Source organism: Biomphalaria glabrata, chromosome 10, assembly GCF_947242115.1.
Source record: "Biomphalaria glabrata chromosome 10, xgBioGlab47.1, whole genome shotgun sequence".
Lineage (NCBI taxonomy): Eukaryota > Metazoa > Mollusca > Gastropoda > Planorbidae > Biomphalaria > Biomphalaria glabrata.
This window is the reverse complement of record NC_074720.1, coordinates 28,578,702-28,593,978: the sequence shown is the minus strand read 5'-3', so window position 1 is coordinate 28,593,978 and position 15,277 is coordinate 28,578,702. Positions and strand designations below refer to the sequence as shown.

Sequence of the window (15,277 nt, the reverse complement as noted above, 5' to 3'; positions counted from 1 at the left end):
GTCACTTGTACAAGATGGTGTATTTATACTGTAAATGGATGTAATGTGTCTCTCTTCTGTGTTACTCTTGGTCACTTGTACAAGATGGTGTATTTATACTGTAAATGGATGTAATGTGTCTCTCTTCTGTGTTACTCTTGGTCACTTGTACAAGATGGTGTATTTATACTGTAAATGGATGTAATGTGTCTCTCTTCTGTGTTACTCTTGGTCACTTGTACAAGATGGTGTATTTATACTGTAAATGGATGTAATGTGTCTCTCTTCTGTGTTACTCTTGGTCACTTGTACAAGATGGTGTATTTATACTGTAAATGGATGTAATGTGTCTCTCTTCTGTGTTACTCTTGGTCACTTGTACAAGATGGTGTATTTATACTGTAAATGGATGTAATGTGTCTCTCTTCTGTGTTACTCTTGGTCACTTGTACAAGATGGTGTATTTATACTGTAAATGGATGTAATGTGTCTCTCTTCTGCCCAGCCATGTTTCCATCTGGTCTCACATTCAGGTCTTGGGTTTCCTGCAGTCTCCCCACTGGGTGATTCATGACAGCCTTGACACTTGATTACTTCCATTGTCTTTAGGTCTGGTTCCATCTCCCCCCTCCTCCTATACACACATTTCCTCTTTAACCTCTTTGTATCACATCTTTTTATTTATCTCCCAGCCTTCAACACTATTGACCTTTTTTTTTTATTTGCCCCTTTTTTATCATTTTCCTTAGACCATTAGCGACCATTATTGTATTCAATAGACATTAGGTCAAGTTAGTGTGGCATCCACATTCTCTTTCTTTCTCTCTCATTACACATGAGGCTTCTCCTTCCCCCCAGGGTAAAGAATATGGAGTATTTCCTTCTGCTGGCCAGCATCTTGGGGGTCAAATCAGATGACCCCATCTCACTTTAAACAACTTTCAACAAGTATGTTGGATTTAAAAACAAAAAAAGGGATACAAACTCAGTGAACTTAACAATTAGTTCACTGAAATGCGGGTTGGGGGGAGGAAAGAGTCGCTATTTATTATGATGCTTAAACACAGATTTTCATGTTTTAAAATGCTTTCGTCATTCAGCCTAAAACATTTGTGAGTTGGCAGCACTATTTGTATCATGTGTCTATATTTAGGTATTTTTGACACCGCACAAGGCGCGGAGTTTGTTAGTGTTCTAGTTGATAAAGCAATGCCGCTATAGAATAGAGGAACCAATTAGTTGCCAGTTGAAATAGTAGAAATTCATGTGTCACATTTTTGTAGATAGTTCAAAGTCGTTCACAAAATGTAGTACAGTTTGGTAGCAATAATACATAAAACACTGAACCATAATCTTCAAATACAAAAACAAAATTTAATAAAATACTCTGAAAGACACAAAGATAAAGGCACATTCCTCATCCCATATGCTAGGATAAATTTGTACAAATACTCCTTCTTCCCTAGTGCTATTAGAGCATGGAATGGGTTGCCTGAGCTAGCCAGGAAAACCAGTGACTTGGCAGAATTTAAGTCATTGGTTAATATGCATGACTAAATGCATGACGCGTAGGACGTAATCATCTTCTTTTTTGAAGTAACGTCTGTATTATATAAGATAAGATAAGACATAAAAAGGAAACAATGCCAGACAGACCTTGATACAAAATTAGTTCAAGGTTACAGTGGAAAAAATATAATTTACTATAGCTCAAGGAAAAAAGGGACAGAAGAAAAATACAATAAAAACCAAGTTGAAGGTTATTGGGGGTGTCTTGATGTGACGCAATCATTCTAGAAGATTCGTTGAAAAAGGTATTAGTCGAGCTTAGTGAAGAGATGAGCTGGTGGCGTTATTGTGTTAGATCTAGATGTCGCTAGTGTACAGTCAAAAGTTTATACATCATTATTATTATATCCATGAGCTGTATGTATGTTCTTTCATTTTGCTAGAATAGTAAACCAGCACTGTTTCACTTCAATTGTTTGTTAAAGTAGTTTTGAACTATGATTACGACACTTTTAATCACTTACAAAAAAACATTTTATTGACTTCGCACACGAAAACTAAAAGTTGAATAGCCGAGACCTGGATCAGTTATTTGAATAATGAAACAAAATATTTGCAATACTAATTCAACTTGTATAAACGTATCATAGTCCCACATCAAGGTTTTCCCCTTTGAGAGTTGTCTTCTCATCGTCAGTCTGGTGCCCTTGGGAGCACTTGCATACATGGAAGGTTTTGTTTTGTTTTATTTCATCGTAGTGTGTGAGCTCTGTCCGAAAGCCATTAGCCTGACAAATTGATTCTAACTTTCGAGAAATTCAGGTACCGCGAAACTATATCATTCAAACCTTTTGTTGTTGTTCAGTTATTCGAATATTTGTTTTTGTATTTAAAGAGGAAAAGAAAAAGATGTCCATAGATTAAGGAGACAGCTGTAGAATAGCTCAAGTTTAAGACCTCGATTTAGTGTTTTGTGGCTCACTTGCCTATTTGCTAAAGTTTTTGAAGTCTCAAGTTCTTGACTTGTATTGTCAGCACACAATGAGTTAAATGTTGGGTAATGTCGTGTGTCAGCACACAATGAGTTAAATGTTGGGTAATGTCGTGTGTCAGCACACAATGAGTTAAATGTTGGGTAATGTCGTGTGTCAGCACACAATGAGTTAAATGTTGGGTAATGTCGTGTGTCAGCACACAATGAGTTAAATGTTGGGTAATGTCGTGTGTCAGCACACAATGAATTAAATGTTGGGTAATGTCGTGTGTCAGCACACAATGAATTAAATGTTGGGTAATGTCGTGTGTCAGCACACAATGAGTTAAATGTTGGGTAATGTCGTGTGTCAGCACACAATGAATTAAATGTTGGGTAATGTCGTGTGTCAGCACACAATGAGTTAAATGTTGGGTAATGTCGTGTGTCAGCACACAATGAATTAAATGTTGGGTAATGTCGTGTGTCAGCACACAATGAATTAAATGTTGGGTAATGTCGTGTGTCAGCACACAATGAGTTAAATGTTGGGTAATGTCGTGTGTCAGCACACAATGAATTAAATGTTGGGTAATGTCGTGTGTCAGCACACAATGAGTTAAATGTTGGGTAATGTCGTGTGTCAGCACACAATGAATTAAATGTTGGGTAATGTCGTGTGTCAGCACACAATGAATTAAATGTTGGGTAATGTCGTGTGTCAGCACACAATGAGTTAAATGTTGGGTAATGTCGTGTGTCAGCACACAATGAATTAAATGTTGGGTAATGTCGTGTGTCAGCACACAATGAATTAAATGTTGGGTAATGTCGTGTGTCAGCACACAATGAGTTAAATGTTGGGTAATGTTGTGTGTCAGCACACAATGAATTAAATGTTGGGTAATGTCGTGTGTCAGCACACAATGAATTAAATGTTGGGTAATGTCGTGTGTCAGCACACAATGAGTTAAATGTTGGGTAATGTCGTGTGTCAGCACACAATGAATTAAATGTTGGGTAATGTCGTGTGTCAGCACACAATGAGTTAAATGTTGGGTAATGTCGTGTGTCAGCACACAATGAATTAAATGTTGGGTAATGTCGTGTGTCAGCACACAATGAATTAAATGTTGGGTAATGTCGTGTGTCAGCACACAATGAGTTAAATGTTGGGTAATGTTGTGTGTCAGCACACAATGAATTAAATGTTGGGTAATGTCGTGTGTCAGCACACAATGAATTAAATGTTAGGTAATGTCGTGTGTCAGCACACAATGAATTAAATGTTGGGTAATGTCGTGTGTCAGCACACAATGAATTAAATGTTAGGTAATGTCGTGTGTCAGCACACAATGAGTTAAATGTTGGGTAATGTCGTGTGTCAGCACACAATGAATTAAATGTTGGGTAATGTCGTGTGTCAGCACACAATGAGTTAAATGTTGGGTAATGTCGTGTGTCAGCACACAATGAATTAAATGTTGGGTAATGTCGTGTGTCAGCACACAATGAATTAAATGTTGGGTAATGTCGTGTGTCAGCACACAATGAGTTAAATGTTGGGTAATGTCGTGTGTCAGCACACAATGAATTAAATGTTGGGTAATGTCGTGTGTCAGCACACAATGAATTAAATGTTGGGTAATGTCGTGTGTCAGCACACAATGAGTTAAATGTTGGGTAATGTCGTGTGTCAGCACACAATGAATTAAATGTTGGGTAATGTCGTGTGTCAGCACACAATGAATTAAATGTTGGGTAATGTCGTGTGTCAGCACACAATGAGTTAAATGTTGGGTAATGTTGTGTGTCAGCACACAATGAATTAAATGTTGGGTAATGTCGTGTGTCAGCACACAATGAATTAAATGTTGGGTAATGTCGTGTGTCAGCACACAATGAGTTAAATGTTGGGTAATGTCGTGTGTCAGCACACAATGAATTAAATGTTGGGTAATGTCGTGTGTCAGCACACAATGAGTTAAATGTTGGGTAATGTCGTGTGTCAGCACACAATGAATTAAATGTTGGGTAATGTGTGTCAGCACACAATGAGTTAAATGTTGGATAATGTGTGTCAGCACACAATGAGTTAAATGTTGCGTAATTTGTGTCAGCACACAATGAGTTAAATGTTGGGTAATGTGTGTCAGCACACAAAGAGTTAGATGTTGGGTAATATCGTGTGTTGGCACACAATGAGTTAAATGTTGGGTAATGTCACATTGAATGTACTGCTGTATTCTTATGTGAACAAATAATCAGACTTGGAATCTAACCCATGTCTTCTTAGTGAACAGCACTTGCACACGGCCTGCACAATCTCTTCAGTATTTATTGACATCTACAAGGTGATATTTTCTCTTTCGTAGGACCCAACACACTGCCAGAGTCAAGGCAATAGTCTAGTGTGAATGCTTATCTACATTTGAGAATGTTTCCTACTAATGGCTGCTCCCTGTTCTAACTACCATAATTAGTCTTATTATCTCATCCTTTCATTGGAGTGGGTCTAATACAGTTGGTAGCCACAGCTCTCTTGATAATTAATTACATTTGGTCATTTGTTGGTCTCACTAGCGTAAACACTGTCCCGGTACTTTTCATCTGTTTATTACTACATGCTTGGACAATTTCTACAGCGTCATTGATAATGTCTAAGAATGGCAAGTTACCTTTTCTTGTAAGTAAAAAAGTCTCAAGCGCTGGGAACCGCTGCTTGTACAGTTTCTAACGCGTATCATTTAGTCTGCTGATGTGCGTACGTTGGCTCCGGTGTTTTGATGCAGTCTGACTACCATTTATGTCAAGGTTCAGTGCCAGATCTGATACTGTAGTCCTCGGGTTTTATAAACCTTACTAGAGAGATCAGGCACAGACACTGTTGCAGAGATCAAAAGTACACAACGTTTAGGGTCTCAGGTTTTTGTTCTTCCCTTTCTCTGTCAGTGTAACAATTGGAACTGACAACACTTCTAATGCATGCAAGCTATTTCCTGCTCAGCTGAGAGGCTTGGAAAATATTGTGAACACATGAATACAAGCATTCATTGATACTGTAGTTAAACTTTCTATTTGGCCAGGTTAAACCACATTGTGTTTATTTCACACACTTTTCTGTTGTAAGTTGTTTATATTAAACCACACTTTCCTGTTGTAAGTTGTTTATATTAAACCACACATTCCTGTTGTAAGTTGTTTATTTCACCACACTTTCCCGTTATAAGTTGTTTATTTCACCACACTTTCCCGTTATAAGTTGTTTATTTCACCACACTTTCCCGTTATAAGTTGTTTATTTCACCACACTTTCCCGTTATAAGTTGTTTATTTCACCACACTTTCCCGTTATAAGTTGTTTATTTCACCACACTTTCCCGTTATAAGTTGTTTATTTCACCACACTTTCCCGTTATAAGTTGTTTATTTCACCACACTTTCCCGTTATAAGTTGTTTATTTCACCACACTTTCCCGTTATAAGTTGTTTATTTCACCACACTTTCCCGTTATAAGTTGTTTATTTCACCACACTTTCCCGTTATAAGTTGTTTATTTCACCACACTTTCCCGTTATAAGTTGTTTATTTCACCACACTTTCCCGTTATAAGTTGTTTATTTCACCACACTTTCCCGTTATAAGTTGTTTATTTCACCACACTTCCCTGTTCTAAGTCGTTCTAAAGATATTGAAATCTTTCCTGTGATTGTGTGTACCTCTGATGCAGAACCTGTTGATTAGAAAAAGCAATCAGGATTTGGATTGGATATATTGACAAAGTGTTTGTGTGTGAGTGTATGCGTGTCATGAAGATGTGTAGGATGGATTTGTGTGTATATATGTGACCTGGAAGTATATATGTGGGGTTATGAAGGTGTGTAGCATGAAATGGAAAGGCAGCATTGATGTAATTATTATTCGTGTATTGCAGGCTATTTACGAGAACCTCAGGGTTGCAGAACATTTACTCTATGTAACAAAATGCGAACAAACTGCGGATCTATATGCTGGGACTAAATATGTCAGCATGGATATTTAACTGCATACTCAATTACGACCAAAGACCAGTAGTTGACACACACGTTAGGTCCCAGACATCCCAGCAGATCAGTATATAGGGTCATCTTACAAAATAATGATCAGTCTGACTGTGTATTGTGGTGAACCTATGGGCTATTTCCCAGAGTAAGACTAACTCCTGTAATAACGTGCAGTTGAAGACATCAGCAACCAAGAACTGACAGTTCTCTTATTCCCCACCACAATTGTAAACGTTGTCAGACTAGGGGAAACAAACGTTTAGGGTTCACTAATTGATGGGCAAGCAAACAGAGATCCTCAGCACCATTATCTCCCCCTCGCTCGGGGACTCCACTAATTGACCACGGAAGACCAGAGTGCAAGGCAAGAGCTCATATTTCACGTTGTCCATAGACTGGCCATTAGTAGGGATTGTTACCTTCTTGCTGGTGATTACCTCCCATTGCTAAGAATTAGTGCTTGGAAAAGACTGGCATTACCGTTATGCGGTGTATGGATTTATTCCCTCATTTCTAAACGAACCTATCTTTCGTATTCTTATGATAGAGATCAGGTTGTCTTTCTTTGACATCTCTCTCACACCACCCCCTCTTTTTTTTTTTTTCACACACATATATTTCCCATTCTATGAATCAGCTAGACCCAGAGCTAGGGTAAGCATCTATCCTTAAATCTATTCTTTAAACTGTCTTATCTGCCCATCCGTCCGTGCGTAACTATTGATATGAAGGATTACATAGGCAAGCGATTTGCTTATTGATATCGTAACGCTGCGTCCAACCTGATTAAAAAAAACCTTACCTACTGAACATATTTGTTGTATATAGGTCAGTTGCTTTTTCGCTTATTAAGCTAAATAGACAAACTAGATTTGCTTTCTGGTGGAAATGAAAAAAAAAATGGTGTGTTTTATGTCCACTGCAATGTACAGTGAAATGGCGAGAATTGACTCGAATTAAGAATGACTAGAATTGACTCGAATTAAGAATGACTAGATATTGAATAGTTTTGTTTTTTTTCCTCGTCACTAGACATTAAATTATTTGTTCTTGTTTTGAGTATAACAGGGCTACTTCATTAACTTGAACAGGGCTACTTAATACACTTTTTATTTAAGGTAACTATGAAACTAGTTTGACGTTGATAGTATCCGTGCATTGTTCAAGTCTACTTCTATGTGTGCCTTTGTTTCCAGCTTCTCTAGTCAGTGGGAACTGGAACCAAGGAGGGCATGTCCAACAGGCATTGGCCTAAATAGGGAAACTCTCAGGCTTTTACTGAGTTGTTGATTGCAAGACCAGTTTTCACCATCAGTCCAATCCTTTCAATCTCAAACTTTTAAGCCACAACAAACTGGCTAAAACAGAAGTTTGGGACCAACTCTATTAAGAACACTATTTGCTTGGATGATGAGCTACTGTGAACAGTCATTTGGTCTAAGGACTAGGTCTACCTAATAGAGCAGTGTTGTTGTTGTGTTTGTTTTCTTTTAGATTTACTGTCATGTTTGATCTAAGTTTTTACTTTTTTTTGTGTGTCTTTCTTTGTGACCACCTGGTGTCTGGTATCCCTGCACTGGAATATTGTACGCCATAGTTTCTCAAACATTTAACGTTGGCGCCCCACTAAATGAGGAAACCCCGTGTATATATACATATTTTTTCTGATGCTAACTAATATAGTCCTTTTGTTGATTAACTGAGACATTCGAAGCTAAGTGATGTTGACATTAAAATATTGCACTGAAACGGTATTTTTTCGCCAACACTAAGGTGTGTGATATAATCTGTGTTTGCAGCGGGGTACTTGAATTTAGGGCATTTCAATGTTTTCTCCGTCCATAACCATCGATTACATAATGTACTATATAGTGGCCTATCATTTAACATATAGTGATCTCTCGTGTACTATATAGTGGCCTGTAACGTACCATACAGTGGTCTGTCACGTACCATACAGTGGTCTGTACAAGCATGTGTGTTGTTGTTCGTGTGTGTCAACAGTTAGTGTTAATAACCGCCCAGCCAATCGGCAATGAAACGTTCAAACACAAATTGACCAAAAGTCGCAACAGGTCTCTCATTGTGAAATGTGTAGTTGGATTAGTTCCCTTGGTTTCCGTTACACCGGACAAGGTCGACACATCATCAATACGTGCGCACACATTCGTATTTAGAAGCACGCTAGTATCACACACACACACAGACACACGGGCGTTGTAAAATGCCGTATTGATTTCATTGAAAAAAACTCTGATGAACAGGTCACTGAGTGACAAGGGCAAATGATCCGTAGGTGTCGAGCCTGGGGGGGGGGGGGGCTGTTGCGCAATCGTTCGCTCAGCCTTTTTTTTTTTCAAACAGCCTTTTTTTTTTCCCAATCTCTACAACCGATCTCTGCAACCAATCTCTACAACCAATCCCACAGTATGAATAATAGTATGTTGTGTTTCACGTTTCTGACGTGTAGCTTCCTAATGTTTCTTGGGCCGAGTGTACCGAGGTCAGTAGTGACGCACAGAGTCATGGTCTTAGCTACATACAGACACATATTGCTTGTTGATAGAATGTGAATGGATGGGCATGGCTTTAAAACTATTGCTGGGTTGGTAAGATGCCCGCCCCCGCAAAACTCATAAATCTGTTGATTAACCTGGTTACGCCTCCTCGCATTACATGACACCGTGATCCTCCATCGCTGACCAACACGCACACGCAATCTCAACTGGGTCACATTATTCAATATTTTTACTCACTAGAGCTCACCGTAGGGGGCTGTCAACACACGCTCACACACATGCATACACATATACGTATATATTAGATCCAGTAATGACCTTGATATCACCTTTTGTTTTAAAGTACGTTTGATAGTGTTGCACATCAGAGTGAAAGTTGTGCAGAATTTAAAACTGACCTTTCACATTTTTGGTTTACATTGAACACTGTTTTATTGATTGCATTCAACACACTAAGACACTCAAGTATTGATTGATTTCAAAGATGTGTTTAGTCCACTGAGTATTCCAGTATCATTCATCAGTGTGAGGTCTTTTCACTAATGTTCTCCTGTCACGCCAATAATACAATGTATGTGGCAGTGAGTTTCCATCTAGCAAGAAATTGTCCATTTCTCTTGTTCCTCACTCTACCACATTATTGACTTTCTTAAAAAGCATTTGTATTATTAACTCCCCTTAGCATGTCCAGTTGGCTAGCCCACTTTGTTGAATACAACACTTGTTACTGACAGGCTTGTTGTCCAATGTGTGATGACCTCCAAATCTGATCTGTCATGACCACTAAATAACACACTAAAGTGCTGTCCAGATATTCCTGATACAGCATGCTACTGGGCTCTGGCTACAACATGCACTGTGTAAGAAAATGCAGAAAAAAAAGTGGTGGGAAATAAAGGTCTTTCTTCTTTCATTCCCCTCAATGGTTTTCTGTGCCAGTTTCATCCCCTTTTTTTCTCCTCATTTCTTATCCTTACCCCACCCTGTGAGACAAGTGTGTGTGTGGGGGTGGGGTGGGGACTCTGGTGAAGAAAATATGTTGTGATTTGTAATGATTTCTTTTGCGTTCTTTTCCTAAGATCATTTCATTTTTAATAACCCAGAAAACCTGAACTTTGATTTGTGGTCATCACCCCTTTTTTTTCTTCTTCTTTTTTTTTCAACAAAAAAAAAAAAAGAAAAATTAAAACAATATCAGTCATTGTATTAAAATTGGCTATTGGCATCCAAATAGTTGTTGTTTTTTATTACAATGTCTACATTCTATGCAAATGCATGACATCATTGTTAGCAAAAAAAAGAAATATTTTTTTTTAACCATAAGAGACTAACAAGTATCAGTAGTTTTAAATACATTGGAGCTATTGTCTTAGATGAAATAGACAAATTTGAACTACTAGCCTGAATCGCTCAGTCCACAACAGCACTTGCAAAACTCAAACAATACAGAAAAACAAAGACATAGCCCTTGACACTAGAATCAGACTGAAGTGCTCTCTGGTCATGGCTACATTCTTATATGCTTGCAAGTCTTGGATGGTGACTGCAGAACTAGAGAGGAAGATCCTAGAATTGAGATGCTACAGAAAGGTCCTAGTGTAAGTGTAACGCCAAGTTGTACTAGGATGTCCCTGTTTGCGCTTTCCTCGTATTGGCCTCCATGTCATTGCAACTCTTATTATGCGTAATTCATTTTGTCAGAGAACATGTCCTGCAAACCTCATGTGACGCTCTGTCACAACCTTACTAAGGAGTCGACTCCCAGTTCGGCATAGGATTTCCTTGATTGAGACCCAATCTCTATAACTGATACCTAAAATCTCTCTTAGCCATCTTTGTTGAGCAATTTAGTCTTTTTCAATTTCTGCAGATGACTATTCACTGCACTTTATTAATGGAGCCCAGCCACTGGCAGAAATTTGTAACCTCTATGGCTACACTCTTGGAATTAGGTGACTGTAGTTTGCTTCAGATTTTATATCAATCAAAAAGGGAATTTTTATCGTCAAAATCATTTTTTGGTTGGGTTTAAACTAAAAAATCTGTTGTTTTTTTTTTAAATTCAAAACCCCATTAGCTATGGTCATAGAATTTGGTGACTGTATTTTGCTTTAGAATAAAATTGAAGAGAGGAGGTATCAACCTCAAAACTCTCTGTATGGGGGTATTTAAACTCAACACCTTCAGGGGGGGGGGTTTAAACTTTAAAAAAAAAACCTCTGGAGGAGGGGGTTTAAACTCAAAACCCCCTTGGCTTGGTTATGATCATAGAATTTAGAGTGTGTAATTTTCTTTTTTTATATTCAAGAGGTAATTTTTTAGCTTCAAATCCCGCTGAATAGGGGTTTAAACTCAAAACCCCTTAGGCTACGCTCATAGATTTTTTAGTGTGCAATTTGCTTTTTTTTTATATTGAAGAGATATTTTTTAGCTTCAAATCCCAGTGAAGAGGGGTTTAAACTCGTAATTTGCTTTTTTTATATTGAAGAGGTATTTTTTTAGCTTCAAACCCCGCTGGAGGGGGGTTTTAAACACAAAACCCCTTTTGGCTACGCTCTCAGGATCTGGTGACTGATGTATGGATAGTCTTATATTGAAGAGGGGGTTTTATCGTAAATTTCGGAGGGGGTTTTAAAATCAAAATCTCCCTTAGCTATGCTCTTGGAATTTGGGGATTTTCATTTTAATTTTTTTTTTTATTTTGTTTTATAGAAGTGGGGTATTTGACTGCAAGACTCCCTGGTAGTGAGTTTTAAACTCAAAACCCCCATTGGCTGCGTTAGGGGAAGAGATGGTTTAGTTTTAAAATCTCACCTAAAATAATAGAGTCAAAGCCAAAAATCAGTAACTAAATTCCAATTCCCCCCGGCTACGCCCATGTTACAAGGTCTTCAGGGCTCGCAAAGACATTTCTTCAGGGAAAAGTACCAGGAAAAGAAGAAGAGGCAGACAGAGAAAGCAATGGAAATACAACATAAAAGATTGGACAGGCCTGCCATTGAAAGAGGTTCTATCCAAGGCAAAAGACAGAGAGGAATTGAGAAAGTTGGTCAACAGATCTTGTGTGATGCCCCAACAGACTAGGGCAGTGATGCCCAAAATGTGATGCCCGTGACGTAGTTATATCCGACCCGCCAAAATGTTGGCACGAAGAGTAGACATCCCCCCCTCCAAAAAAAAAAAGAAAAAGGTTGACTTAAGTATCTTTACCTATGTTAGGGCCATCAATTTTTTTTAAATTGATTGGTACCATGACATTTAACATTAGTGTGTTTATGAAATGAGAATCTATCAGAAAAAGAAGACGGATCTTAACTTTTTTTTGTGGAGCTTGATTATAGCCTTGATAATAAGCCAACATATTTGATTTGTAAAGAAAGTGTGGCTATTTAAAAAAAACAACAACATATTAATGTCGTTATGAAACAAACATGATGACATTCTTGGTTTTAGCTGCGAATAAAGGATTGTTAAACTACGCCTACAGATTGGAGGATCGATAGGAATACTTACCAAAAAGAGACAAGAAAATGAGTCGGTAGTTAAGCTAGCTACAATGTTGCTTTATTTTAAATAGAGAAATTAAGACATTTTCTGATGCGTGAAAAAAATCGCTTCAGATATCCAATTCCTTAATGTAAGTACTAGATCCATGGGTTTCTAATCAATTAGTTACAAATTAAGGTAAATTTCATTTAATTTTGTGTGTACCTTTTCTTTCATGTGGCCCGCGACACAAGTGTCAGAAATTATAATGGCCCTCAGGTCGAATTAGGTTGGGCATCACTGGACTAGGGGATAGATGAGGATGAATGATCCACCTTTTGGCTGCTTCATAGACATGAACACTTATACGCAAACACATTTAAATGTCTTGAATTTTTTTCAAATCATTTCTTTAGTGGTAATGTTACATGTGAATATTTACAGAACTGTCTGGTGTTGGACACGATTTCGATGGATGAAGTATCAATTTAGTTTCATACACAATATTACCCAATTGTACAAGAATATATTCTATTTGTCATTGTTACAAGAATATATTCTATTTGTCATTGTTAGGTTTCTATTAGCACTGGAACAAGATTGATTAGCTACTGGTGTTGTGAGGGGAAAGAATCCACTTTGGTCTTTGTGTTAGGGAACTTGGACAAGCTTAGACCTTATTGATTCCAGGAGTTAAAAATAGTTTTTTTTTGTTTTTTTTTGCCAGGTTGTTCTCTTTCTCTCTTTTCATCTTCTTTTTTTCTTTAGTTTCTTTTTTTTTTCTGTCTTTGAAAGATCCCAGAAACTAGGATTCAGCATTGCTTTATGGAGTTTCAGCTCAGCTCAATTATCTCTGTGAGATTCACACACACACAATTGTGTGCATCATTACTTAGGAATGCCCTGTTTATACAAGTTAAAAATATAGCCTAGAGATTTATTCTTCTTTAGAAACAAATTTCAATCTTGTATTGTTGAAAGTACACAACATTTTAAAACTTAAGTGTTGTCATTTTAGTCTACCTACAAGAAAAACTGATGATGGTGACACCTTTGTTAAGTAATCTCATCTAGAATTTCTTTGAAATACAGTGAATTGGATATCTCTTTTTCTAATTTCAGAAAGTACACAAATATAGGAGAGTTAATGTTTATATTATACTTTGAATGAAAGTGAATTGAAAAATCTTGGTTTGAATGAGGAAGATGGGGAGGGGGGGGGTTGAGGTTTGATTGGGTTAGGGCAAAGGGAGCATACTGCTGCATACTGCTGCTTGAATTAGGAAGGCAACAAACTAGGATAGAGTCTTGCTATGTGTCTTCATTATTTACCCAATAAGAAAAAATAAGAAACTAAAAAGATCTACTTTATAACAGTTAAGATTCCAGCCAAAGTAAATAATTTTTGTAGAAACTGATATTTATTTAACACACCAATATAAAATTTTTATTGTAAGAACATTCATTGTATTGCCTTTGATAGCTTTTCAATAATTCATGAGACAAGGTGTTGCATTGTGTTTGCTTGTCTGTGTATATCTTCAGTTGTGAGGATAGATTCAGAAAGTTTTTTTGTCATCACATGAACACAACATTTTGAAAGCACAGAAATAATCCATGAATAGAATAAATCCAACATGAAAATTTTTTTTTTGAATCTGAATATTGAATTCACAGGCAATAGTTTTCATCAAGCCAAACCAGTAGTATTAAATAACAGACTGAATGAAGCAAACCTTGACAGTATGCTTTTGTATTCTTAGTATATTATTTGGCTAGTCTGGTCTATCCTTAATAGTCCTGAATAGCCCTGGACATGGGATGTGACATAACATTGTTTTCCTTCTAAGCACTGCCAGAAAGTGCTAGTTAATTTATTTTTGTAAAGAAAGTTCAAGGTTAGGCCACCCGCACAAGGACTAATGAACTAAGTAGGTTCACATTTAGACCTTAAATGAAAGCACTTGGTAAGTCACACTAAGACAATACTGAGGCAGTCAAGGGATGAGAGGGAGTGCAGTAGAGAAGAACTATTGGGGTGGTAATAATTTGAAACCTGACATAGATGAGAACTAAATATGGTAAATGCGTTATGCTAATACTGTCAACCTTTTTCTAAGTTTTGAACAGTAATGGCTGCCTCTTTTACCATAAATTAGCTTGTATCTTTTAAAACTATTTTTACTGACATTTCTCCAACTGTTAATTTACCTATCAATAAATCTAGATAAAACAGGATGTTGGTCTTATTATGGAGATGTGGATTCAAATGCATAACTTGACTGGCTAGTGCGATGATTCAAATAGCAAAGCAAAGTGCTCAAAACAATAAAGAAATGTGTGGAAAAATAACACCCTTTCCAGACTGGTTCTTTTTCTAAGGGTTGACAGAGAGAGGCTAAAAAGTAGAAAAAAACAACAACTTTTTAACAAAACATAAATTGAAATTATGAAAGTAAAGTAGAAAATATTGTCTTGAAATCTTGAACAGGAAATTAATGTGTCTAGAAAGGAGTGTTATGGGTTTTCAGAGGAATAAAATGTAATGAATGATTTAAAAAAACAACACAATGCTTCTTACTATTAACTTTAAATACGGTATGCTTATAGTTGTTTTAGAAAGCAAGTGGACCGGATCCAGAGGAAAGTCCAGCCTGAAGGCTCTACAATGGTAGCAACCAATGCAGCCTCTGGGTCTTGCCCACTTACTAAAAGTGGCCAAAGGCCACACTAACCACAGGGAATTTCATCATGTTCCTCTTCTGTA

The 15,277-nt window shown here is 37.3% G+C and overlaps 1 protein-coding gene across 13 annotated transcripts in view; it reads left to right on the top strand.

Annotated features, from left to right (window-relative positions):
- The window catches only part of LOC106072697 (MAP kinase-activating death domain protein-like), a 64,767-nt gene that overhangs the window by 15,125 nt on the left and 34,365 nt on the right, over positions 1-15,277 (top strand). The gene's annotated exons all lie outside the window — the stretch shown is intronic.